Source organism: Oryctolagus cuniculus, chromosome 2, assembly GCF_964237555.1.
Source record: "Oryctolagus cuniculus chromosome 2, mOryCun1.1, whole genome shotgun sequence".
NCBI classification, from domain to species: Eukaryota; Metazoa; Chordata; class Mammalia; order Lagomorpha; family Leporidae; genus Oryctolagus; species Oryctolagus cuniculus.
In genome coordinates, this window is record NC_091433.1 from 152,667,158 (window position 1) to 152,691,967 (window position 24,810).

The 24,810-nt window shown below is 37.6% G+C and overlaps 1 protein-coding gene and 1 long non-coding RNA gene across 49 annotated transcripts in view; one reads left to right on the plus strand and one right to left on the minus strand.

Moving 5' to 3' along the window:
* Window positions 1-24,810, plus strand: part of NRXN1 (neurexin 1) — a 1,231,187-nt gene that overhangs the window by 947,823 nt on the left and 258,554 nt on the right. The gene's annotated exons all lie outside the window — the stretch shown is intronic.
* LOC138848623 (uncharacterized) lies at window positions 8,052-15,087 on the minus strand. Its single transcript, XR_011386649.1, has 3 exons — window positions 14,948-15,087; window positions 10,968-11,245; window positions 8,052-8,288 (listed from the first exon to the last, which is right to left on the minus strand). It is a non-coding gene; the product is annotated as an uncharacterized lncRNA (long non-coding RNA).

Consider the following 24,810-nt stretch of genomic DNA (forward strand, 5'->3'; position numbering starts at 1 on the left):
ACACTCATAATATTAAACCTACAGTGAGTAAAGAGTTCAACAAACAGTAAGAAAAAAACACTGTTCCTAAACAGTAGAGACAAGAGCTGTAAACAATCACCAAATATCAAAATGTCAGTTTCACTACTATACATTACATTTTTGGTGCTCTATCAGTTACTGCAGATCAGGGAAAACATTAATTAAAGGGACTCTGTCCCTTTTCTCATTCTGACCAACACCTGATCTAGCTACCTGTTATTGGTAGAAAAATTATTTATGTAAGGGAAATAGATTTCATGTATTTCATATGTACAAATTTAAGAACATAGTGATACTTCCCACTCACTCACTCTCCTTCCCTTGCTCCTAGCCTCCTTTCTCCTTCCATTCTTACTTTTTAAAATTTTTACAATGACATACTTTCAGTTTACTTTATAAGCAAAAGCTTAATCCTCCACTAAATAAAGAATTCAACAAATATTGAATAGAAAAAACACATTTCCTCAAGAGTATAGCTAGGGCTGTAAACAATAAGATCTCAAAGTGTCAATTTTGTTCATGTACATTACAATTTTTGTACTCTGTATATTAAATATTACAAATCAGGAAAAACATGATATTTGTCTTTTTGTGACTGGCTTATTTGACTAAGCAAATGGTCTCCAGTTGCACCCATTTTGTTGAGAAAAGTAAGATTTCATTATTTTTTTTTTTACAGCAGAGTAGTATTCCAGCATGTATACTACAATTTCTTCATTCACTCATCAATTGATGGACATCTCGGTTGATCCATATCTTAGCTATTATGAGTTGAGCTTCAACAAACATGGGGGTAAAATTAACCTTTCATGTGCTGATTTCATCTTCTTTGGGTAAAGCCCAAGAGGGGAATAGCTGTAGCATATGTTAGACCCAATTTTTAAATTTCTGAGCAATCTCCATTGTCTTCCAAAATGGCTATACTAATTTATGTTCCAACCAAAAGTATACTAGGCTACCTTTTCCCCCCACATCCACACTAGCGTTTGCTATTTTTTGATTTTTGGATGATAGTCATTCTAACTGGGGTGAGGTGAAACAATTGTGGTTTTTATTTGAATTTTTCTAATGGCAAGTGATCTTCAGCATCTTTTCATGTATCTGTTGGCCATTTATATTTCATACTTTGAAAAATGCCCTTTCAGACCCTTAACCCGTTTCTTAACTGGGTCATTGCTTTCTTGATGTTGTGTTTCTTCAGTTCTTTATATATCCTGGGTATTAATCCTTTATCAGGTGTGTAATTTGAAAATACTGTCTCCTATTCTATCAGTTGCCTCTTAACTTTGTTGAGTGTTTCCTTTGTTGTGAAGAAGCTTCTTAGCTTGATGCAATCCCATTTGTCTATTTTTGCCTTTATTTCTTATGCTTTTGTGTTTTATTCAAGAATTCTTTGCCTAGGCCAATGTCTTTCAATGTTTCCCCTATGTTTTCCTATGGCATTTTGATGTTTTTAGATCTTAGATTTAGATCCATGATCTATTGTGAGTTGATTTTTTGTATAGAGTCTTGTTTTGTATTTCTTTTTGCAGAGAACCAATTTTCCCAACAGTTTGTTGAAGAGACTAGACTTTCTCTAGGGAGTGATTTTTAGCTCCTTTGTCAATTATTAGATGGTTGTAAATGTGTGGATTACTTTCTGGAGTCTCTAGTCTGTTCTATTGGTCGACATGTCTATTTTTATGCCAGTACTAGGCTGCTTTGATTACAACTTCCTTATAATATATCTTGAAATCTTATTCAGCTTTGTTTTTGTTATTTAGAGTTGCTTAAATGATTTGTATTCTCTTATGATTCCATGTGAATTTGAGGGTGGTTTTCCCCCCTTGATCTAAGAAGTGTATCATTGGTCTTCTGATTAGGATCACATTGACTCTGTAAATTGCTTTGGGTAGTATAGTCATTTTGAGGATATTAATTCTTCCAGTCCATGAATATGGAATATTTTTCAATTTTCTTATGTCTACTGTTTCTTTCTTTAATGTTTTTTAATTTTCACTGTAGAGCTCTTTCACATCCTTGACTATATTCATCTGAAGAGCATTTATTTTTTGTAGCTGTTGTGATTGATCTTAAAAGTTCTTTCTCGGGGCCAGTGCTGTGGCTCACTTGGTTAATCCTCCACCTGCGGCATTGGCATCCCATATGGACACCAAGTTCTAGTCCCTGGAAGCTTCTCTTCCAGTCCAGCTCTCTGCTGTGGCCTGGGAAAACAGTAGAAGATGGCCCAAGTCTTTGGGCCCCTGCACCTGCGTGGAAGACCAGGAAGAAACACCTGGCTCCTGGCTTTGGATTGGCGCAGTACCGGCCATAGCGGCCATTTGGGGAGTGAACCAACAGAAGGAAATCCTTTCTCTCTCTCACTGTCTATAACTCTAGCTGTCAAATTAAAAAAAAAAAAAAAAGTTGTTTCTCGACCATAACATTGTTTTTTTATATAAATGCTATTGATGTTTTTGTGTTGATTTTATATTCTGTGACTTTGCCAAGCTCTCTTATTAGTTCTAGAGGTCTCTGAGTGAAGTCTTGGTTTCTCTATGTGTAGGCTTATATCATCTGCAAAGAGGGATAATTTGACTTCCTCATTACCCATTTGTATTCCTTGGACTATTTTTCTTATCTTATGGCACTGCTTAAAACTTCCTGGACTATATTGAGTAGTAATGGTGAGAGTGGGCATCCTTGTCTGTTCCAAATCTTAATGGAAATGCTTTCATTTCCAATTCAATTTGATGGTGGCTGTGGGTTTGTCCTATATTGCCTTGATTGTGTTGAGTTATATTCCTTCCATTCCTAATTCCTAATTTCCTAAGGTTTTAATCATGAAAAGATTTTGTTATTCATCAAATAGTTTTCTGTGCATCTATTGAGAGAATCATATGGTTTTTATTTTTTAATCTGTTAATGTGATGTATCACAATGATTGATTTGTGTATGTTGTACCATCCCTGCATATCAGGCATAAATCCCACTTGATCTGAGTGAATAATCTTACTGATGTGTTGTTGGATTCAATTAGCTAGTATTTTGTTGAGGATTTTTGCATCTATGTTCATTAGGGATATTGGTCTACAGTTCTCTTTTTCTTTCTCTGGCTTTAGAAATAAGGTGATGTTTGCCTCATAGACGGAGTTTGAGAGTGTTCCCACTCTTTCAACTATTTTGAATAGTTTGAGAATAATTGAAATTAGTTCTTTGAAAAAAAGCCATCCTGTTCTGGGCTTTTCTTTTTTGGGGAGTGTCTTTATTGCGATCACTTTTCGATCTTTTCACTGGGATCTCACTTGCGGAAAAGTGATCACTGTTAAATATAAGAGTGGGAATAAGAGAGGGAAGAGATGTGCAATTCAGGACATGCTCAAGCTGACATACCTCAAACAGTAGAGTTAGAAACATACCAGGGGATTCCAACTCAATCCCATCAAGGTGGCATGTACCAATGCCATCTCACTAGTCCCGGTGATCAATTTCTGTTCACAATTGATCATAATGATAGGACTAAGAGCCAAAAGGAGCACATAAACAAGAATAGTGTCTGCAAATACTAGCTGATAGAATCAAAAAGGGAGAGAACGATCCAACATGGGAAGTGAGATACACAGCAGACCCATAGAATGGCAGATGTCCTAAACAGCACTCTGGCCTCAGAATCAGCCCTTAAGGCACGCGGATCTGGCTGAAAAACCCATGAGAGTATTATAGGCATGGAAAGCCAAAACACTCTGGCAAAAAAAAAAAATCTATGTTTTCTATGACTTAGCTGCTCAATTTTGGCAAATTGTATATGTCCAGAAAACTATCCATTTCTTTTTGTTTTTCCAATTTGTTGTCATATAGCTGTTTATGGTGATTCTGTTGATTCTTTTTGATTTCTGTGGTATTCATGGTAATATCTCCTTTTTTATCTCTGATTTTATTAATTTAGGTTTTTTCTCTCTTATTTATTTATTTATTAGTTAGTTGGGCCAGTAGTTATCAATTTTATTTTATTTGTTTTAAAGCCAGCTCTTCATTTCACTGATCTTTTCTATCATCTTTGGTTTCATTTTGGCTTTTTTTTTAAATTTTTATTATTTCTTTCCTCCTACTAGTGTGGGGTTTGGTTGGTTCTTGTTTTTCTAGGTCCTTGAGATACATTGTTAGATCATTTGTTTAATGCCTTTCCAATTTCTTGATGTAGGCACTAATTGCTATAAACCTTCCTCTTAACATTGCTTTTGCTGTATCCTGTAAGTTTTGATAGATCGTGTTGTCATCTTCATTCATTTCTAGGAATTTTTTAGGTTTCCTTTTGATTTCTTCTGCAACTCAGTGTTCATTATGGAGTGTGTTCTTTGGTCTCTGTGTGTTCCCAGATTTTATAGAGCTTCATATGTTGTGTTTATTTTTGTTTGTTTTGTTTTTAAATATTCACTTATTTATATGAAATTCAGAGTTACACCAAGATCCGCTGGTTCACTCTTTAATTGGCCACAGTGGCCAGAGCAGTACCCATTCGGAGTCAGGAGCTTCTTCTGGGTCTCCCACACAGGTGCAGGCCCCAAGGACTTAGGTCATCTTCTACTGCTTTCCCAGGCCATAGAAGAATGCTGGATTGGAAGTGGAGCATCTGGGACTCAAATTGGTGCCCAAATTGGATACAGGCACTGCAGGTGGCAGTTTTACCTGCTACACCACAGCGCTGGCCCCATATATTGTTAATTTCAAGCTTTACGCCATTGAGGTCAGAAAAGATACATGGTTTGTTTCCAATTTTTATTCAATCTGTTAATTTAATAATTCTGGAGAATTTAAGCCATTTGTATTCAAGGTTATTATTGTTAAGTGATAACTTGATCCTGTCATTTTTCATAAATATTCCTATTGATTGTTTTGGATTTCCTTTTTACTTTAGGAGATTTTTGCCTTTACACTTTTCATGATGCTTTCTCTGTTGCTGTGTAGAACACATCCTTAAGTATTATTTGTAAGGCTGGGAAAATGGTGACAAATTATTTCAATTTCTGTTTTGGGAGGTCTTCATTTTATCTTCATTTATACAATATTCTATGTTGACAATATTTTTTTTTCTTACAGGACTTGAACTATGTCCCTCTATTCTCTCCTAGCCCTGTAGTATTTATGATGAGAAAATGTCAGTCTAATTGGAAATTCTTTAAAAGTAATCTGGTGTTTCTCTCATGAACTTTTTATGATCCCTTCTTTATATTTTACCATTTAAAGTCTCTCAAACAAGTACTACAATGAAACTCACATTGAGAATCTCTAAGTGGGTGCCCTGACCCCTGCCAACCCTCTAATTCAGATTCAAAGTCAGTGGGGTACGTGAGGTTCTCCCTCAAGCAATATCACAGTGGCACAGGCTACCACAGGTTCCCCTCACCTCACTTCAAGAAGATGGTATCCCCTCCAGCCACTGGCTGTGGGAGTCACCAGTGGAACCCACTTGTTGCTGTGTGATTGTACTGTCCCTGCTTCTCCACAGCAGCTCTCTTTTTCCTGTTGATTTTCTACCACAAACTTCTTTCTTCCTGTCCTCTGGGAATGTGCTTCCTCCCCTTTTCTTCTCAAATCTCCCCAAAGTCAAACTCAGCATGTCTTTTTCCTGTTCAGCCATCTTGGATCTTCTCTATTCAGCTTTCTTTAACAAGTTTGTATAGGCCCTTCTTCAGTGAAATCTCATGCATACATAACTTGTCTTCTCAGGCAAGCAAAATTGGTAGCAGAATGGTCAGCGACCACAAAGACAAACCTCAGTTTGGAAGAATCAATGGGGTCTTCTCTCTTTTCTTCTGGCAGGTATGTCAGTAACCCTCCCAAGGCAACTGACTATCCATTCCACTTCTAAATCTATCCAAGAACAGAAGTACTATAACCCTTCCATTAACGCTCTTTAATATAAAATTGCCTTTTTAATGGGAACTCTGAGTTGTTAAATTATATCATTATGATATGTGACCAGATTTGATTTTGACTCCCCTGCCCTCTTTTGACAGAGTGTGGTATGTTATTCCAAATCATCCTCAGATTAGATAGCTAATGAGTGCTATCAAAGTGATCCAGTTTAATTGACAATGTAGCCTGACTTCCTTGATCAAAATGCTTAAATGGCTATTCAGAAGTTTGTAACAGTTATTCAAACTATGGACTATAAATCATTAATAGTTTGTAACAGTGTTTTAGAGTTCCCACTAGTTTTTTAATCAAAATTCTAGACTAACTATAAAATACATTAGAAAAATTTAATATTTTAATAGTAAAATGAATAATTTTTCATTCAGTTTTAAAGTTAAATGCACATACAATGGTACTTCAAATCATTTGTGGGAAATAAAAAAATTTTTCGTGTAAAAATTTGTGATACCTTTTTCATAACATGAATTTTTCATGAATTTTTGTTCACAAACCTACCAATCTACTAGTTACAATGTAAAATATGTTTCTTTCTGTGGACCATAGTAAAAAAACATAACTTTTGATTTTTAGAATAAAATCTAAGTGTTTGGTACAATAGTAATTCTGTCATGATGTGCTCCCATTGCCATATCCCTGATTTCAATCTCTTATCAGTACCAAACTGCCCAACATACACTGTGAAGGTCAATGTTTATTTGCTGTGTTCCCGGCCATGAATTCAGTTCCCCTTTCTTCACCTACCTCATCCATGAAATTTCTGTTTAGCATTTTTATTTAGCTCAGATGTAAACTCACACAAGAAAATTCCCTGGATTTCTGTTTCCCCTGTGGGGCAATGTACCCATTGTTTCTCTCAGGAACCCTTTCCATAAAAGCTAGCATACAGCACAATGATTGAAAGAGTGGGTACCTTGGGAATAAATTATCTATGTTGGAATTTTGGCTTCTGTATTTTTATTACTTTCAGGTTTTTTGAGTTCTGGGTGTCTTACATCCATATTTTAGAAAACCATAATAATATTAAGAAACATAATAGTTAAATACATTAATATATGCTAGGTGCATAACATAGCCTACTTTCTCAATATAAGCTATTACTATGTTATAGGTCAAGTGTTTGTTTCTGACTGTGATGAGCTTGCTATGTGCAAACTCATTCTGTTTGATTTGAAGACAAGATTTCTATTCACTGTTTCCTGAATATCTTAGAGTTCCTAAAAGAGTGAACTGTTGATTTTGGAATGGAGGGAAAGGATATAGAATTTATTTTTCTAAGAACACAGAAGCTACAAAAGGAGGAGAAAATCACCATCAATTGTCTTGAAATTCAAGCGAGAGTCCTGGATGTATTAGCCAGTTGACATCTGTACCTGCAGATTGTCTTTTTGGGCTGCATTTACATAAGTCCTGGGCTTATCAACTAGCCAGGCACTTTTTAAAATGTAGGTTTGGACTCTGATCTCCTGATTTCTATTATATATCAATCAACCTGCCAGCAAGCAACTTTATATAGGCTTCAGGGTTAGAAGATTCTGGAAACCTTTAACTGTTCTAATTGATTCATTATCAATATGCATGAAAGGTAAAAACAAAAAAAAATGCAAGGTGGGAAAAAAAATCAAAGCCCCATTAATTCAATTCCTTCTCCTATGAATGTACTTTTTTTTAAAAAAAAAAAAAGGATTTATTTACTTATATGAAAGTAAGAGTTACACAGAAAGAAGCAGAGGCAGAGAGAGAGGTCTCCTCCATCCGCTGGCTCACTCCCCAAATGGCCACAACAGCCAGAACTATGACAACCGGAAGCAAGGAGCCAAGAGCTTCCTCTGGGTCACCCACGTGGGTGCAGAGGACCAAGCACTTAGGCCATCCTCTACTGCTTTCCCAGGATATAACAAAGAGCTGGATCAGAAGTGGAGCAGCTGGGACTCGAATCCGTGCCCCTATGGATGCCAGCACTGTAGGTGGTGGCTTTATCTACTACACCACAGCGCCAGCTCCTGAATGTACTTTTTGATAGCTTCCCTCACTCAAGTTTACCTTCCTCTCTCTATATTGATGAGACCTTAAATGAACTCTAATTTTTTTCAAGATTATATTGTTTATACCCAAGTTTCAGCCAAGGGAAAATGTAAAGTTACTTCAGTTGGGTATTTTTCCCACCTTGCAGTTTTAATTTCCCACAGCTAGTATAGATGAAGCATCTGCTGCTGTGCCAAGTGCAGTTGACTTAAAGGCTGTAAGTGTCAATCACCCAGCGTCCAGGATTGGTGTTGTTGGTAATGTTGGGCGTGTTCCTTTCAATCCATCAAGAGCATCCCTGGGCCATTACCTCCCATCTGTACGTGAACCTAAAGCAGACACATCTTTGTTATTAAAAGGATGACTCAATTTGCATTCAAACATAATAGTGCCCTGATATAACAAGAAAAAGTGAAAAAAAGAAAAATTGGAAGAATGAGAACATTGAAATAAAAATAATGTGAATTATTTTCTTTTCAGAGCAAAGACTCATGTATTTTTTTTTTTAATTATTTGAGAGATCTCTAGACTGTAGTTCTTTAGTGAAGCAGATAAACTTGATTCATAGTTGTCTTTCCTAAGGGGAAAGTCAGTTTTGTATTTTGAGGCAATGGTTCAGAGGCAGGTGTACCAAGGCTAGTCAATAAATAGATGTTATCCATACACTAGAATCACCTCGGGAAATCTTAAAACAATTAACTGTTACACAAACTGCAGATCAATCAACTCAGAATTTTTGAGAGAGTGGAAACTCAGGCATCAGAATTTGCCGAAGGTCCTTGGTTAACATACGTGTGCAATCGAGTTGAAGAAATGTTTTCTAAAATACTTAGTAGATAAGGGTTTTTAAATCAGTGATTTATCACTTAGTTCTTTGACAATGCCTCCTTTTTTCTTTATGAATCAGGGAGTAGTTGATAATTAGAAGATCATTTCTATAACTGTTCCTTACTCAGAAAATACATATTTTAATTCGCATTGCTACTTAACCTTGTACTGGTTGCCAACAGCACCAGATGCCAGTGCAGTAGCTATATTTTGAAAATAGCCTAATGTTAAAACATATGTTGTAAAATTAACAGGCATGAATTGAAGCAGAAAAACATGGAATGGCATTTACTTTTTGCCTTTATGCTGAAAGAGGATTTCCTCCGAGGAAGGATAATTAATTTCCTCAGAGACTATTTTGATTCTTGTTCCCTAAAGATAGATTAAAGTAAGAGGGATGCTCTTTTTTGACGGGGTGAAGAGATATTGTAATGCATGGAGGGAGAAGCAGGGAAGCAGATTTGATCATCTCTGTGGTTCTGATTTATTCTTCATCAACGTTCTCTTTGAGACTCAGTACTCTTTTAGTACTCAGTTTTGAAACTCAATACATGCCCTAACATTGCTGTAAAGCCTTTCCAAACTACTGACAGACTCTTGCTAAGAGTTCTGGAAATACATTCTTTAACACAAACATTATCATTTCATTGTGGATAATCTGCATGACATAAGCCTGTGAATAAACCCTGAATGTTAATCACTTAATTATATTGGTGCTAAGCTTTCATGTAGTGACTGCAGCTTTTATAAAACTACACTGTGCTGCCATGAACTTTTTAAAAAATATTTATTGATTGATTTTTATCCACTTGTGGGAGAGAGAGAGGGAGAGACAGAGGGAGAGAGAGAGAAAGAATCTTCCAACCCCCCATTCACTTCCTAAATGACCAAGACCAGGCCAGGTTGAAGCCAGGAACCAAGAACTGCAACCTTGTCTACCATCTGGGTGGCAGGAGCTCAAGCAACTGAGTCATCATCTGCTCCCTCCCGGGATGCATGAGCAGAGAGCTGGATTAGAACAGAGTACCAGGACTTGACCTCTCAATCTAGAACCTGTGTGTCTCCAGTGGCAGCTTAACCTGCTGAACCACAACACTTACTCCCCAAAATCATTTTCAAGCTCACCAAAAGTGGTTATTCAGGTCTGACAATTAACCCTAGTTGTGATTCGCCCTAGAGATTTTTATTTCAACTACTAACAAAGATTCAGATTTCTTTTGTATTTATTTTTAAGGATTCAATTATTCATTTGAAAGAATTACACAGAGAGAGGCATACACACAGAGAGAGAGAGAGAGAAAGAGACAGAGAGAGAGAGAGAGAATCTTTCATCTGCTGATTCACTCTCCAGATGGTCACAGTAGCTGAGATTGTACCAGGAGGAACCAAGAGCTCCATCTGGGTCTCCCATGTGGGTGCAGAGACCCAAGCACTCAGGCTATCTTCCACTGCTTTCCAAGACATAATTAGCAGGGAGCTTGGTAGGAAGTAGAGCAGCCAAGTCTTGAACCAGTTCCCATGTGGGATGCTGGCGTCACAGGCAGCAGTTTAACCTGCTGTGCCACAACACTGTCTCCACGTTTGAAAATTCTAAAGGTTAATTTTCATCCCAGACCTCATATGAATTATTCCCTGGCATTGTATATCAACTGCTTTATGCAAATTACATAAATGGGGCCAGTGTTGTGGCGTAGCAGGTAAAGCCAATACCTGTGATGCTGGCATCCCATGTGGGCACTGGTTCGTGTCCCTGCTACTCCATTTCCAATCCAACTCCAGGTTAATGGCCTTGGAAAAGCAGCAAAAGCTGGCCCAAGTAGGAGACCAGAAGAAGCGTCTAACTCCTGGCTTCAGCCTGGCTCAACCCTGGTCATTGTGAGCATCTGGGGAATGAACCAGCAGATGGAAGGTCTTTCTCTGTCTCTCCTTCTCTCTCTGTAATTCTGACTTTCCAATAAATAAATAATCATTAACTTTCCACTGTTAGTATGTGTGTAGTAAATAGACTTTTGCTTCTGTATTGTTTCCTATTGCCACATAATAGATTGTTACAGAGTTAGCACCCTAAAACAACACCCTTTTTAAGGTCATATTTCTGCAGGTCAGAAGTCTGGATGGGTTCAAAATTCTGTGCTTAGGGTCTCAAAAGTATTAAGGTGTCCGCTGAGGTGGACTTTTACCTTAATGATGTAGGATAAAACTGCTTTTAACATCCTTGAGACAAAGAGCAGTATTTAGTTCTTGGAGTCTGTGGGATGGAGGTCCTAGTTCCTTTGCTGGTTGCAGCTGGGGGGGGGGGTCATTCTTAGTAGCTCTCCCATTTTTGCACATGGTATTCTCCAGCATCCAGCCAGTCACAGCCCATGCAGTTCTTTTTTATGCTTTGGATCTCTCTGACTTCTCTTTGTGCTCGAAGCATCCCACTTCTGGTCCCAAAATCAGTATTCATTTTCTATCACTGCATAAAAGATCACCACAAATTTAGTAGCTTAAGCCAGCACCCATTTATTAAATTATAGTTCTATAAGGCAAAAATTCGGACAGCCTTACAAGTGTTGTCTACTCATACCCTCACAGGCTGAGCTTAAAGTACCATCTGGGGTGGACTCGGAGGCTCTCTGGGAATCATTTCTCCTATTCAATCAGCTGTCAGCAAAATACAGTTCCTTGAGACTGAGGGCTGCAGTTTTGAGTCTCTTCCCTTGCTGGCTGTCAGCAGAAGCTGCTCCTCCCTTCTAAAGATCATCTACATTCTCCTCATGTGTTCCCTTTCATTTTCAAAGAATCCAAGGTTTGTCGGATCCTTCTTAGGCTGCCTGTCTGTGACTTTTACTTCTGTCACCAGCTGAAGAAAATGCTCTACTTTTAATGGGCTCGTTTAGTTAGATTAGGCTCACCTAGTTAATCTCTTTACATACACAGAGTGTTTTAAAAAGCTCATAGTGTGCCGGCACCGTGGCTCACTAGGCTAATCCTCTGCCTTGCGGCACCAGCACACCGGGTTCTAGTCCCGGTCGGGGCGCCGGATTCTGTCCCAGTTGCCCCTCTTCCAGGCCAGCTCTCTGCTGTGGCCAGGGAGTGCAGTGGAGGATGGCCCAAGTCCTTGGGCCCTGCACCCCATGGGAGACCAGGATAAGTACCTGGCTCCTGCCATTGGATCAGCGCGATGCACCGGCCGCGGCGGCCATTGGAGGGTGAACCAATGGCATAAAGGAAGACCTTTCTCTCTGTCTCTCTCTCTCTCACTGTCCACTCTGCCTGTCAAAAAAAAAAAAAAAGCTCATAGCTAAGTGGAATTTAAAAAGTATTATAAATAGTGCAATTTTGTATGAATTTTTGGAGTTTATCAGATCCAGAGGTTCCAGCCCTCTCAAATGGGAATTATACAATGACAAAGGTCACTGCAAGTCTCAAGTAAGTTCTGCTTACTATAGAACCAGTAGGGAATGTACAAGACATCAAGTTGTGCAAGACTGTAATTGACCTGAGAGGGCATATAGCACAATATATAATATATAATATAGGGTATTATTGGCAAGGTGTAACATTGATTTAATATGTGGATAAGGAATAACAGTGTTGGCATAACACAGTAATTTGAAACAATTTCTAAGTGTACCGTCTAGTTCATTCTTCATCAAAACCCCTTGGGTAGAACTCATAGCTCTCATTTGACACATGAAAAAACTGAGACTCAAGACAGCAAGTGAATTGACAAAGGTCTCAGAATCATTGTCAGAACGAGGCATAAACCCAGATGGTCTGATTTCAAAGTCAGTGAACAGTAGGTGTGCTACTTCTGTTATTCTCTACAAGCAGGTTATGCCCGTTGCACCTCATGAGAATCCCCTCTTTTGAGAATCTCTGGAATACTCTGTAGTTGTACTGACACCATGTACTCCATACTCCTCCATCTGGAGCCCAGTTAGCTGCTGTGGTCTTCAACAACTGCAGGAGGATATGAGAATAGAGGGCTCCTTGTTCTTTTGCATCTTAATGTTGATTATGCTAAAATGTCTTTTGCATTCAGAAAACCCATGGGGAAGAGCAGGCACCTCTCTTTCTTCACGTATAGCCCCAAACCGCTGGGGTTATGTATGTATCAAACACAGTCAACGAGATTTTTAGCTGACTCTGTTTGCTCCAATGACAGGAAGTACAGAGCACTGGGAGTGACATGCCAGTCTCTCCATTTAGCAGCTGAGGTAAGCCCTTCCCTTGGAGCACTCTGCCATTTAATTTGGGTACTTGGTCAAGGAATAGAGAACCAAAATCTCCCCATTAGGAATTCCTTGTTTTTTGTTGTTTTGTTTGTTTGTTTGTTTCAGACCCACAAATCACTTTATATAGATTAGAAAAACAATTAGGGAATGGAGGATTTAAGGGATGGGAGTAGTTGACTATAGTTGATTATAGCCCCTGGCTGGGATCTGGCCCTATATTGTGTAGAATGTGAAATATTTACTTCTTATTGGTCCTAATAATCATGCTCAAGCTGCCAAAAAAGGCCAATATGAAAAGTCCCACTTAATAATATAACACTTCAGTGTTGGTTGCCTATTAGGTATACAATAAATGCTCCTTGAAAATGGTTGTCCAGGATTCTAGTACTTTTTAGAAATTTTTAAAGCTTTATTTATTTATTTATTTATTTTAATTTGAAAGAGTTACAGAGAGAAGGAGAAGAAGAGAGACAGAGAAGTCTTTCCTTTACTGGTTTACTACCCAAATGTCTTCAGTGGCCAGGACTGGGCCGGGCAGAAAACAGGAGCCTGGAACTCCATCCAGGTCTCCCACATGGGTACAGGGGCCCAAGGATTTGGGCCATCTTCCAGTGCCTTCAGCAGCATTAGCAGGGAGCTGGATCAGAAGTGGAGTACTAGAACTTGAACCAGCGCTCAAATGTGGTGCCAGTATTACAGTTACCGGCTTAACCTCCTTCACCTGAGGCTGGTCCCATAGCATCATTTTAGATAATTCATTAATTAGCGATTACCTTCTATATTTCCTATAGACTTCTCAGCCTTAATACTGCCACCAAATTCCCTTCCAAACTTTTTGAATTTTATGCAAGAAGGAAAATATTCAGGCCACAGAATGAATCACTCCTTATCCTATAAATCAAGGTAATAATTTTGACGTGGAAAGTAGAGTGCGTTTGCCACTGCTGTCCTGAAGTAGTTTCTTTCTGTCACTGTGCCAGATGACTCACATTTATTGAATTCTTAGGTAGAATTTATTTATTTATTTAATTTTTTAAAAGGTTTTTTATTTATTTATTTGAGAGGTAGAGTTAGGGAGAGGGAGAGACAGAGAGAAAGGTCTTCTGTCCATTGGTTCACTCTCCAAATGGCTGCAATGACTGGAGCTACACGGATCCAAAGTCAGGAGCCAGGTGCTTCTTCCAGGTCTCCCACGTGGGTGCAGGGTCCCAAGGACTTGGGCCATCTTCTACTGCTTTTCCAGGCCAGAGCAGAGAGCTGAATTGGAAGAGGAGCAGCCGGGACTAAAACCCTGAGCCCATATGGGATGCTGGCCCCACAGGTGGAAGATTAACCTACTGCACCATGGCGCTGGCCAGGTAGAATTAATTTAAATGTGTCTAATTTACTAGTTGGAATTATAATAAATGTCAATTAAGTGACATGACAAAAGTTGGTCATAATGGAATTAATATTATAACTATATAATTCAAAAGTTTTTAAACAGTGTTAAGTTGGTATGGTGTGAATTTCAAACTCAAAAACTCAAATACAACGTAAATAAATCAATATACCCTAATAGAGGGAAGGAGAAACTATGAGATTGGATAGTATGGATTTGCTTTCAAAAAGAATAAGTAGTGATTTCCCATTTAAGCTCTGTGAATTTAGCTTGGAGTGGTAGTTGCAGTGAGGTCAAGTGTAGATGTTGTCCTCATATTGTCATTTTGCTTATGAACTTGTTTCAGTCTGGAAAATCCTTATGTTGTCTTATGTTTATACAGTGTTACTAACTCACATTCCTATATTAGTAAGATCAATGGTAGATCAAAGTGTGTGTGTGTTAAAATACATCAAGAGGTAGCAGTCACCTGCTGGACTTGTTTACATCCCAATAATACCAGTTTCTATTTGTTTGAGGTTTGAGTTAGGCAAGGGAATTTTGAAGGAATACTTACCAATAAAAACAGAAGACAAAGGTCAGCTTTCAATTGCAAAAGAACACATCAGACATTTCTATAGCTAGACCAAAAGCAGATTGTGACATTGTGGTAGAAGCACACTGGACAAAAGGGCTCAAAAACTGGAACATGTTAGCAGAAACAGACTCAGCAATATTTAGACTAATTATGAAGTAGATAATAACGTATTATGAAGTAGTTCCCCACTCTGTGCCTTATCTTTCTACAAGTTGCAGAGGCAGTTGGTTTGGAAGGAGAAAATCAATTGTGACTTATGGATAACTCAGTACAAGAAAAATTAATTGATTCTAATCATGACTGGACCTTATGTTTTATAATAGCTGATTTTTGGAGTGGTTAACTTTCAACCGTGTAGCATTGGAAGGATGCTAAAGAAGCAAAGATAAGTTTATGATGGTATCTAAACTCTTACAGTTCTATATTCTATGTGACTATATATATATATATACTTATATTTCTATATAATATATATATTATATATGATTAAAGTTATTTTTGTTGCTCAGTATTTGAAGTAAGTTGTCTAATTTTTAATTCAACCTTTAAGTTAAAATTGATTGAAGCTGTAAATTTCAGTCTTAAAATAATATTTCTAGAGCCTTTGGAAAAGAAATAAAATGGAACACAAATAATGAAGAAGGATCTTGCCTCAAGCAGTAAAGGTATCTATGATTATTTGTGTAGTTAGCAGTTGTCATATTTTTTATTCATGTGAAAGACACAGTGACAGACATATCTTCTGTCTGCTGATTCACTTTCCAAATGCCCACAATAGCCAGGGCTGGGTGGGGCTGAAGCTAGACCAGAACATGGTCCAAATGTTTCCCATAAATGACAGGAACCCAAGTACTTGAGCTATTACTTGCTGCCTCCCAAGGTGTATGTTAGCAGTAAGCTGGGTCAGAAGGAAAGTGGAGAACTGAGCCCAAGCACCCTAATATGGGATGTGGGCATCCCAAGTAAAGTCTTAATTGTTGTGCAGCACAATGCCTACCCTGCTTGGCATTTTAAACTAGAGCAAAGATATTAAGTGTTTTTATTTATTTTAAAAATTGTATTTGAAATAATAACACCAATTCAAGGACACATTTATTTGAAAAATGACCAATTTTCATTATTGCTCAAAAATATATTTTTCCAAATAATATCTATTTATAGTTTTCAGATACCATGAGGTTAGACAGAATAGTTTTAATTACTACTAAAATATGTCTTGTGGAATAGCAAACTGTGTTCCATTCTGTGTTTATGTAATATACATATGAAATCATCTTCAGTCTTTTTTGTGGGATAGAGTTTGGTGCCCGTTTCAGTATTTCATACTTTTATGGCCTTATCTTAATCTTCTGGTTCCTTTCTTGCCACAAAGGTTATTTTATAGTTCTATGTTGTATTGATTTTCTTCTCTATTTCTTTCTTGCAGTAATTCTGCAGGAGTTGCTGTGTAAACATCACAGGAAATAGAAGCAATCACTCTGTTTTAAGATGAAATTTTATCCTGACAATGTTTATAAGCAGAGTTTTACATTGAAGAGATTGCAGATTTCATATAAGGTTTATGAAGAGTTTCCACAAATTCATTTTCCTCCTTCGAGTTAGCTTGCCAAAGAAAGCAATTTTATTTGATACAAGTGCCAGTAATAATGTTTTCTTCTTAACACCATATAAAACACTGCCTAGTTCTTAGGTAGTTTATTGCCCTCAATGATAGATCAGTTTCATGAAATAAACCATAGAAATCAGTTTGACGGGATGAGGAACAGTTTGGGTACACATTGGTCAAATTACCTAATTTATACTGGTCATATTAAAATGTTTATTTTATTTTGTTGATTTCTTCTCTAATTTTAATTATTTCTTTTCTCCTACTAGTTTTGGGTTTGGTTTGCTATAGAAAAATGTTGATCTTAATACAAGGTAACTACTGGTAATTCTAACTTCAAGTAGTTGGATCAAGTTAATTTCTTGTTTTGATCACTTTCAAAACTTTGTTTTTGTTTTTTTGAATGCTATTGTGTGATAGATTCAATAAGCATTCTGGTTTGCAAAAAGGAAGTTCCAAAAGTCTCTACCTCCCTTTTTTTTTAATTCCTCCTTCTCTATTTCCTTTTCTATCTCCCTCCTTCCCTCCTTTCTTTCTTTCCACAAATTTCACTGAGCAACTTTTATGCTTGGCATTAAACAGGAATAAAAATAAGCAAAGTTCTTCCTTTGAGGATCTGTCTAATGGGAAGATGAACAGAAAATGTTACATAATAATGAATTGTGTAACATTGCTGACAATGCAGATACATAATTATTGTATATATCCTAGATGCTGTAATACTCTGCTGACCTGTAAAAACTTACCTATTTTGTCTTTCCTATTAATGGATCATCTTAAGAAACAAGCATAAGAATGCACCTCACTCCAGAGGTATATTTAGTGAGTGTCCCCCTGACAATCATGACATGGCTTGAATCTGCGCATTGAATTGAGTCCTTCAAAATACCGAGTTGTTCTTAAGAGCACATGCATTAGTTTAGAGCCAAGGGATTTAAATTCTAGTCCAGATTTTGCCATGAATGCATTGTTACTTCTTTTCTCTCAAAAGTTGAATTCAGTTCATAGTCCTTGCTCCACCCCCTTTTAGAACCATTTTGAAGATGAAATAAGATAATGGATCCAAATATTCTTTGTAAAGTTACATGTGTTGCACAGATGGATGGTGGGTGGTGGTGACATTAGCTATAAAGTAGCACTGAAGTACTGCAGACTGTCCTGGCAGCTTTGACAGATTATGACAGATTACATTTCTAGAAAAAGTTCTGTAAGTCGAAATAAGACATAACAACTCAAACTCTTCTCCCAAAATGCTATTACAGTAGGGGTTGCATTTCTGATAAATAGGTTAATGCCTGAAATTATATACATCATCATACATACTATGCTAATACATAAAAAAAGAAGTCAATTTTATGTTATCATAGGCTGCTTTCTGATATAAAGCTTTCTCCAGAAAAACAGGATGCATACTTTTAATTTCAAAAAGCACAATAAATAATCGGACCCAGTTATATTTCTCTTAAACGAGTATATTGAAATATGTGCCATTTCCTATCTTCCATAAGATTGCTAGCTTATTATAATTTATCGCTACCAAAATGATCATAAACCTGGCCTAGGGATTTGTGGGTAGTGTTTGGCAGGCATCATAGAAGACACTTTGGAAAGTCCTTTATTCACTTGGGTCCTTTTGAGCAATGGTTCAGAGTATAAATAAAATTGCATATTATAAATTTTTCTATAAAGTTTATTGATTTTTTTTTAACAAAAGGGCCTTTTAAGGCCGGCGCTGCATCTCACTAGGCTAATCCTCCACCTGTGGCGCCGGCACACCAGGTTCTAGTCCCGGTCGGGGTGCCGGATTCTGTCCCGGTTGCTCCTCTTCCAGTCCAGCTCTCTGCTGTGGCCCGGGAGTGCAGTGGAGGATGGCCCAAGTGCTTGGGCCCTGCACCCACATGGGAGACCAGGAGAAGCACCTGGCTTCTGGCTTCGGATCAGCGCAGTACGCCGGCTGCAGTGTGCCAGCCGCAGCGGCAATTGGGGGGTAAACCAAAGGAAAAGAAAGACCTTTCTCTCTCTCTTTCTGTCTTTCACTGTCCACTCTGCCTATCAAAAAAGAAAAAAAGGCCTTGTATATTTAAATCACCAGTACCATAAGCTGTATCTTGCTTGGTACAAGGGAAAGTAAAAACTTTTTTAAAAAAATATTTATTTATTTATTTATTTATTTGAAAGAGCTACACAGAGAGAGAAGGAGAGGCAGTGAGAAAAAAAGGTCTTCTATCTGCTGGTTCACTCCTCAGTTTGCCACAAGGGCTGGAGCTGAACTGATCTGAAGCCAAGAGCTTCTTCCAAGTCTCTGACATGGGTGCAGGGGCCCAAGGACTTGGGCTGTCTACTACTGCTTTCCCAGGCCATAGCAGAGAGCTTGATCAAAGTGGAGCAGCCGGGACTCTACCCAGAAGCCATATGGGAAGCTGGCACTGCAGATGGTGGCTTTACCCGCTATGCCACAATGCCAGCCCCAAAAGCAAAAACTCTTGATCATTCACTTTTTAAAAAATTTTTTTAAAGATTTTATTTATTTATTTGAGAGGTAGAGTTACAGACAGTGAGAGGGAGAGACAAAGAGAAAGGTCTTCCTTCCGTTGGTTCACCCCCCAAAATGGCCACAACGGCCGGAACTGCGCTGATCCGAAGCCAGGAGACAGGAGCCTCTTCCTGGTCTCCCATGCAGGTGCAGGGGTCCAAGAAGTTGGGCCATCCTCCACTGCTTTTCCAGGCCACAGCAGGGAGCTGGATTTTAAGAGGAGCAGCCAGGACTAGACCCGGCACCCATGTGGGATGCTGGCGCCGCAGGTGGAGGATTAACCCACTGCACCATGGTGCCAGACCCGATCATTCACTTTTGCAACCTCTGATGCCTCCAACCACAAAGGTTTAACTTGAATTGTAGCTAAACCTACAAATTCAGTGCAGAATTTGATCAGCTCACAAATGCTGCATGCTTTTTCATATATCTGATTATATTGACCAGCTTTCATAATATATGACTGTAAAATAATGAGGACAATTTTTTTTTTCATAAATACACTAAATCTGGAATATTGAAGGATTTTACTGTCACAAAATAATCAAATCACTCAAAATATTTTTGGAACTATCTCCAGTATCAGTAACCACTGCAACGTAAAAGGTTTTCCTTATCGCCTATCAGTGGAGCATATCGCTTTTCCTGAGATATTTTCCCTAATTCTTTGCTTCTTTTGCATCTCTCCTTTCACAGCCATTTTCTGCAAGGAGAGGACTTCACCTTTCAATAGTTTCTTCAAAACAAATTGCGTGAAGTGGCTTATTACTGAGGGTGGACTATTTTTCTTGAGGTTTTCATACTAATAGTTTGAGCGTTAATGACATAAATTACTTCTGAGACATTGACTATATTTTAATTGCACCCAGTGATTACTGAGAGATAATAAAAATTTTAAAAGAATAAAAAAATGAAATAGGCCTCTGTTTTGGAGGAGAGTTTTGGTTTTGTGGAGGAATTCTTTGGCATTTTTCAATTATAGCCTGGCATAGTTTATAATCCTCCAAATAGTCAAGATGTAGAGCCTTTTACCTTGATAAAATTCGAATCTGAAAAGCATGCTTTGAAACTTCAAAATAATTCACCAAGGCCTGGCGACAGGATGTTTGTGTTTGGTGGTTTTCTGTCTGCTTCTGAACATCTGTTGGTAGTATCATTGTAAAATTCTGTAAGCACCTCAAGAGCGACTGATTAGTTGCATGACTGTAATCTTACCAGGTCTGACTCTCTTGCTATTTCAGTAAAAGTATATAGAATATTGTTTTAAGTTTTAGAAAAACGAAAAAGAGCTTTCATTTCTGGAAGAATCATTTTCTATCTCTCTGATCACCATTGGAAGCTGTTTATTTTCCGCTTGAGCGAATTTAAAGGAAGGTAGTTGCCTTGCATGTGACAAATGGTAGGTGATCCTTAGATGTCCCTATCTCGGGCTGTTTTTGTTTCATACTGACAAGGAAAGCTTCACTTTCTCTATGGAATTGTAATAATATTTTCTAGAATCATTTTTTTTATAAATTCCAAAAAAAGTGTGTCCTGTAATAAACAGGGTAACCAATATCTGAAGGAGAAGAAATTCATAACTTGTTCTGTGTTAAGAAGACCAGTGCCTTCAGCAATCAGTTTTACCCTGATTGTGAAAAATTCCCCTCTGGTGATACCATGAATAATATCATGTTTGAAAAAAACACACAGGTATTTTGGAAATAAAGCGATGATTTAGATTCAGTTTCTTATTTTCTGAAAATAAGAAACTTATTTTCTGACTCCTTTGTTCCCTTCACAAGGAACTTTAGGTTTTAATCATGTTCATCAGTTTGACACTTCAAAACAAGCATTAGCTTTGTAAGAAAAATCGGGATCTAGGATTGGGGCTGGTGCTGTGGTGTAGTGGTAAAGCCCCCACCAGCAGTACCAGCATCCCAAATGGGTGCCGGTTCAATTCCTGACTGCTCTTCTTCCGATCCAGCTCTCTGCTATGGCCTGGGAAAGCAGTAGAAGATGGCCCAGCTGCTTGGGCCCCTGCACCCACATGGCAGACTTGGACCTGGAAGAAACTCCTGGCTCCTGGTTTAGGATAGACCCAGCACCGGCCATTGCGGCCAGTGGGTGGAAGACTTTTCTCTTTGTATCTCCCTTTCTGTTTGTATCTCTACCTCTCAAATAAATAGATATTTAAAAGGAAAATAGTAAAATCAGAATCAGGACATGAATATTGATATAACAATGTTGAAAACCCTTTTAAAAAGTCTTCCAGTTATGCTAAACATTACCCCGTTCCTGCACAACTTAATTTCTCCTGGTGTATTGGGAAGCAAATGCATGTAAGAAAATGCACTGGATACGAATGTCAGCCAGTGGTGATGAATGGGTTAACTAGGGGATGTGCTACTCTTAAGTTGCAGACTAGTCCTGCGAGGTCCACACTGGAGACAAGTTTCGGTGAACATGTCTGATTATTAATAATCAAGCACACCTTTTAAAGGGCAGGCGAGGAGGCGTAGCTAGTTCAGGGCAACACTAATTCTATAAGATAAAGCTGATATTGGCACCCCTATGCTTCTCCAATGATCTTGAAGGTCAGGTAGCCTACGTAGCCTGCCAGGTGATTCATATATGAGTCTGGGCCACACCTGGGAGCCATTTACCTGATTCATAATTACAAGGCCCTTCAACAGGAGGAGACAGGGGTGGCGGAAATGTGCCTGGGGCTTCTACTGCTTGCCAGAAGTCAGGTCATAGGGTCCTTCCTGGGAGATATGGTGTGCCATGTCCTCTTAACCCCCCGCATGGGCTGGCAGATAGTCTCCCAGCCAGGCACAGGATCACCCACATTCAGTGGATTAAAGCTGGGCAATATTTTTCTATACAGTTAGTATTACGTTCACATTCTTAGTGATTCTGAAGAACGGTGTACAGAAGTATAGAAAGATCTTGTTGATGTGGATCATATTTAAGTTTTCAGACTTGATAAATAGGTATGGTAGAAAAATAATAGATTTTTGGTAACATTTTAACTCCTTTTTCCTAATCCAATTTTTCTCCTCCTCCCGCATGCATCCATGTGAATGTTCCTGAAGAGTCTTTCTCCAGCAAGTTTATTTCTTTTCCTGTAATTGCATTCCTTGTTTCTCATCCGGTACCCACAAGGCTTCACCTAGCAACTTTTAGTTTACTCCAAAATTCACATTCTCAGCTTTTATCGCATCTAAAACTGTTCCATAAACATCTCAAATTCAACATTCCAATATTCACTTTCTTATTGACAAAGGAGGGTTTTCTCCAGAGATTGGTGGTGGTGACACTGATGACACGGTAAAGGACTTCGAGTTTTCTTTTGCATAGGCTTGGCCAGATGGCTGACTTTATTTGCATTGTGCCTTCCCGTATCTGTTCCTTACTTGTGACTTTCATTTCTGATGTTGGACTACATTCTTCTACATCTTTCTAATACTTTCCCTCTGCATATATACCTTGAAATAAGTATTCTTAAAAATACAACTCGAGCATTTATTCAGTATCTACCTCTCAGTAAGTATTATGTGAAAATCCTATAGTATGGAGTTTATTAATTCTACCTTTATGTAGTCTTAATATAATACTGCTCATAATGTATATAGTACATATGTAATTACACATATAAATATTATGAAAATTGATGCATATCATTTTCAATTTAGTATCTTTACATATGCTACTCAGTTTGCCTGAATGACTGGTTAAAAAGGCTAAAAATGTGATAATGCCCACTACTCTTAAAGGGAAATCCATGTAAAGATTGCCTCAGTTTGATTTTTCTTTAGGAACCCTTGCATGTCTTACCTCCACTGCAAAATGTCAGTATTCTTAGGGGCAGAATCCATATGTTATCCATCAAAATTTCCATATCTATCCATATCACCTACAGAAGGTGCTTTAATGGAAAGAATAAGCACATTGGTTTGCGTTAATCCCCACTCCATCGCTTGGACATCTGTATGTCTTTATATTGAGTATTTAATAATACCTATTTAATACAATTGTTGCAAAGCTTAACTGCCATAATACACACAAAGTAGTTAACACAGCTTCTGGAACATAATAGTCATTCAATGAAAATGTCAATTGTTCCCATATTCTTAGTATGTGTGTGTCACAAAAGAGACAATCAAAAGGATGTTTTCCCATAGTTCTTTGTGAATTGCATATTGTCTAGCTGACCAGGGAATTCAAACTAATAGCTATACTGTGAGTGTGGTCAGAGCTTACATCTAACTGATTTTACAAAACAAGTTTTAATTTAAAAAATTTGATTTGTTAGATGTCTTATAGATTCTATGATTGTCTTCCAGAAAAGGAACTATAGAACAATTAAAAAGCATGGTGTAAGACTTCACATTTTATTGGTAGATTATCATTTTCTTTTTAAGTTTCCTGAATTTTTCTATTCATTTGATTGGTGTCTACCTTCTTATAGTAAATAACCATTTTATTATAAACTTATCGCTTCATAGTTATAAATTATATTCACACTCATGCATGTATTTGTGCATTATAGTTACAGATTAGAATAGAAAAGAAGGCATTGATATACATTATTGTAGGGAAACAAAATAAGAGAAATAAAGATCAGTGCTTGCCCAAAGTCTTTCAACCATTAGATGGCAAAACCTAAGCTAAAACACAAGCACTCTGTGCTGAGCTCTTAGGCCTTTTGTGTATTATGTTACCTTACATCTCATTATTTAACCAGAACATCTACGAAGATGTAACCGTTGGATTGACTACCTGAGCACAGATCCTTTCAATTTATTTTCTCAGGGTATTGTCAGATACAATTTGCATTTTACAGCTTTTCAGTTTTTTATTTTAAGTTTACAAATAAAATATATCTAGTTTTCTTACTCCAAAGGTAATATGTATCTTTTTAGAAACCTTGTAAAATGCAAATAAACGTGCACCCACGCGCACACACACACACCAACAATAAAAGTTATATATGATCTCACTATCTGGAAGGAGATGAATGCTAAAAATACATTGCTGTATGTGAATTCCAGATTATTTTATGTGTGTACTAACTTGAAAATCTTAACTTTATTAGAGTGAATATATATATACTTATATACTGTCTCATAAGATAATTTTAACTTAATCTACTATGCAAACTGATGCCATCATTTTTATTGGCTACATATTCTTACAGTCCTCTACTTATGATGGTACACTGCACATGATGGTCTGCAAGTAATGTGCATTCAGTAGAAACCATGCTTCAAATTTTGAATTTGATCTTTCTGAGTTAGTGGTACTGGGCTACTGTAGTCTCACAATGTTGGACCAATAAACCACAAGGGTAAACCACCAGTATACTACTGTGTACTGTGTGGCTAAACTATGATGTTCAATAGGTAAGGTGTATTAAGTATATTTTTAACACATAATGGGTTTATCCAGACAAAAATGTTATTATTGGAGAAGCATCAGTGCTTCCATTTTACACATATATATTGCTTATTTAATATATATGTATTTATGGAAACATAGTATTTTTTTGCTGTTTTAAAGAGAAAAGATGACCAACATCATTTTAGATAAAAATATTATATATATGCATTTTTATTAAAATAAATTCTTGTACAGAAAAAAAAAAATAGGATCAAAGAGAATGTCAAATCTTAAAGCTTCAGACATGTTTTATTCATTGTTCCACAGAAGGATCATACA